This window comes from Papio anubis, chromosome 15, assembly GCF_008728515.1.
Source record: "Papio anubis isolate 15944 chromosome 15, Panubis1.0, whole genome shotgun sequence".
Taxonomy (NCBI): domain Eukaryota; kingdom Metazoa; phylum Chordata; class Mammalia; order Primates; family Cercopithecidae; genus Papio; species Papio anubis.
Window position 1 is genome coordinate 84,891,624 of NC_044990.1, and position 3,942 is coordinate 84,895,565.

Below are 3,942 nucleotides of genomic sequence, written 5' to 3' on the forward strand. Positions count from 1 at the left end.
CCCTAGTGAGAATAAAAAAATGTATTGTTGCTCATTGCTCTGTACTTAACCAAATGATTAAAGTGGGTAATCTGAACAGATTTATTTTTTGTGTGTGGTAAAAGCTCTTTTTTCCCCAGAGTAGGCTGATGTAGGTAGCCCTTGGACAATGACACATTGTGTCACATACAGACGAGAATGCCACCTCGCAGTGAGCATGCATAATGGGATAATGTGAGAAAAAGGCACGAGATTCTTGTTGAACAAAAGGAAAAATAAAGAGACAAGGTGAGAGGTGGCTGGGTCGTGGCTGATTTTTTTTTTCTCTCCTGGGAGTAATAATTAAAAGGGTATCAATAAGAGGATTTAAAAAATTATGCTATTTGGGCGCTAAGGATTAAGGGCACAAGTGTTTGCAATGAATTATATTCAAGAGAGATCAAGGTTTAATACTTGTAATTTCATTTTACTGTGGGCTGAAGCCCTTTGGAATTCAATGAAAAGGGTATTAAGAGGATAGTGGGACAGATGGGGGACTGGAAAGGGGTCAGAAGGGCTTGCTCTGGGGCCGTCACCTGTGGAATCATTTTCTGGGTTTAGGGATGGAAAAGTTGGTGTGAAAATGGAGTGATTTCTGAAGGTAAGTGTCCAGGAGGAGCAGCCTACAAGGCAGAGGGAGTCTCACAGCATCGGCTTTCCTTCCATCTCCTCACTTCCCACCTCCTTCTCTTCCTCCCGCTACAGTTTCATGCCTTGGTGTAAAGCAGGCCATTTCTCTATGGTCTAGTTTTACACCCATAGCTGCAAAACAGTGAAAGAAAAAAAAAGTTTTTTCTGTAATTAACTTCCCTAAATGTTTTCAAGGTAGTTTATTTGACTCTGCCTGAGCATTAGGTCAGGGGAATATTTTTTTCTATAATTCCAGAAAACAAAACAAACAAGAACCCAACACCAAAGGTGTTAAGAAAAAAAAAAGACAGAATCATTTAGATTTTTCAAAAATATATTCCAGTAAAAACTCTAATGTTACTTGTGCAACTCTTTATTGTGTGTGGAAACATCCTCTGATGGTGCAGGTGCTAGCGAGTGACTTCTTTGAGAGGAGGACATGAAGAAAGGTAGGGAAAAGGAGCCAGGAGCCTGCTGGAAAGATCAGGGTGAAGGAAGAGGTACTCACAAGGTTACCCTGTGTAGGCTTCACCTTCCTCTTTCTCCCACTCTCACCTTTGCTGAGAACCAAAGTCTTGGTGGCAAGTTCAGGTATTCAAGAGAATAATCTCTATTATGTACGGAGCCTATATATTTATTTAGATTTGCATATTTGTGTGTATATTCATTACTGCTTTTTTTTTTTTCCTTAAAGACAGAGTCTCACTCTTTTTCCCTTAAAGATAGAGTCTCACTCTGTCACGCAGGCTGGAGTGCAGTGGTACAATCATGGCTCACTGTAGCCTCGAACTTCTGGACTCAAGTGACCCTCTTGCCTCAGCCTCCTGAGTAGCTGAGACTACAGACACATGCAACCACATCGGGTCAATTAAATTTTTTTTTTTTTTTTAGAAGTGGGTTGTCACTATATTGCCCAGGCTGGTCTCAAAGTCCTGGCCTCAAGCAGCCCTCCCTCCGCAGCCTCCCAAAGAGCTAGGATTATAGGTGTGAACCAACTTGCCCAGCCCATCTGTTACTTAATGGCATTTCCTTGCTCTGTTCCTCTAATCAGTCATTTGCTTCTAACAGCACTCATGGTTTCTTGTATATGATTTGCACTGATGTCTATTGAGTCGACCGATCAATAGCAGTCCTGGCTTCTGAGATAGTTGGTTTTGCAGTTGGCCTCAGACCACGCCAGTCTGTTTTCCCTTCTGAAGTGGATTATGACATGGGTGCTTTGGCTATTCTACCTTCTTAACCACTGCTGGGTCCGCTGCTCTAAGCCAATGGGCCCACCTGTCTGGACATCGAGGTGTGACTTTACTTTGAGAAAGAGTACATTTTTTCTCAAATCCTAATTTAAGCCCCTATGGCTTAATTGAACACTCACTCCGCCAGCCCCCCGACAACTGTTAGAACAAAGACTCTCATAACCATTGTTTCAACTGTATTGTTCTGAAGCTTTATTTCCATCTTCCTCCATGCAGCAAAAGTCCCAATAAAGTAAACAGAAGAAAAGAGCTGGAGTGCTGAGACCAAGGGCTAAAGCTGGGAGACTGAAACAGTGCAGACCACCAGGGCATTACTCATTTCTCCAGCTCGGAACCGCTGTTGTAGCTGGGGCCTAATCTGGCCTGTGTCTGCCTCCTTCTTGAATAGCCCAGAGAATTCATCTAAACAGTCTTCCTACAGCAGCTGCCCACTCCAGGTGGTCACACGGGAATTCCAGACCAGTGTTGTCTCCGGGCACATTGACATAGCAGCCAAGTTGATTGGTGCTGGGGCAGCCACAGTTGGTGTGGCTGGTTCAGGGGCTGGCATTGGAATGGTGTTTGGCAGCTTGGTCATTGCTTATGCCAGGAACCTGTCTCTCAAGCAGCAGCTCTTCTCCTGTGCCATTCTGGGCTTTGCCCTGTCTAAGGCCATGGGGCTCTTCTGCCGAATGGTTGCCTTCCTCATCCTCTTTGCCATGTGAGGCTCCGTGGGGGTCACCTGCCTGTGCGTGCTGCTGTGACTCCATGCCATTCCTGGTTCTGCAGTGTGCTAAGCTTTACCATTAAACACAACGTTTCTCTAAAAAAAGAAAAAAAAAAAGAAAAGAGCTAGTGGAATGGAGGCTGTCCCACCCCCACCTCCCATGCCCAGGAGAAGGGCCTGCTGGCCTCAATCACACTGGTCACTCCGGCACGAGTGAGGAAGAAGAACCCTGTAAGGGCTGTATGGGAGAATGCGTCCCTCCCTCAACAAGGACGGCTTCCCCCTTTCAGTGTTGCTTCCCAGAGCCCGAAAGCACACCTGGACTCAGGCTCTCAGCCCTGGAGAAGCTGCATTGCCACTCTCCTGGAGTGAAAACAGTCTAGAGATGTGATCTACCCGAACAGCTTTAACATACTCCTCTACCGTATAGAAAGGAACAAGGGCTTAGCGACAAAACTGTTGGGAAGCCAAGAATCACAGGGTTAGTTCAGTCGTATGGGATTCAGCACTGGAGGACAGTTTTGATTATATTTCTTTCACATTTTACATACTCAGAAGAGGCTGTGAAGGGTCTGAAGACCTTCTTTTCTGCCAGGGAGATGGAGGGCTTGATGACCAGGCCCTGGGGCGCTCAGCTGAGAATGACTCCTGCCATCAGGACCCACCTCTTGACATTTCCCAGGAACTGACATTTGTTCTCTCGCTTCCAACTTCCCTTTATTTCCCAGGGTTACACACGCTTTGATGATCGAGCTTCCTTTGTGATCTGTGCCCTGTGGAGTTCTCTCCAGACTAGATGAAGAGTTGAACAGGCTTAATAAATCATTAATATAATACAAAATATTTGAAACAATAATGCCACAATTTGACTACTAGATTATATCTAGACAGCTAGAGAGAAATTTAAATACTAAGGGAGTTAAGTGAACACTTTTACAACTAATATGATTTATTCATATATTTTTCAAAACAGTAGATGATAAAGCAGATATGGAAAAATCCCAAATTACAAGAAGATTAAAAATGATTTCTCGCATGTTTTATTTTTAAACACATTTTTTCAGATACTATAGTATCTAGAGTTAATGATTTTTGTTATAAATTGCTAAACATGTTTAATTTCTAAATACGAAGTCAGAAACCTGTAAACCAAAGGTTTGTCATTTAAAACGATCAATTATTGTTTTAGACATATTTCCTTGAGAAGTAGAAACCTAAAATATACAGCAACTGTGCCTAGAATTGATGAAGCTGAGATTGGATGAAAATGAAGTTCATATGAGGAACATTTTTTAAAAATTTAAAAAATCAAGACAAATTGAATCTGTACTCACT

The 3,942-nt window shown here is 43.1% G+C and overlaps 1 pseudogene; it reads left to right on the forward strand.

Annotated features, from left to right (window-relative positions):
* Positions 1-2,176: 2,176 nt before the first annotated feature.
* On the forward strand, positions 2,177-3,665 carry LOC101006050 (annotated as a pseudogene).
* The last annotated feature ends 277 nt before the right edge of the window (positions 3,666-3,942 follow it).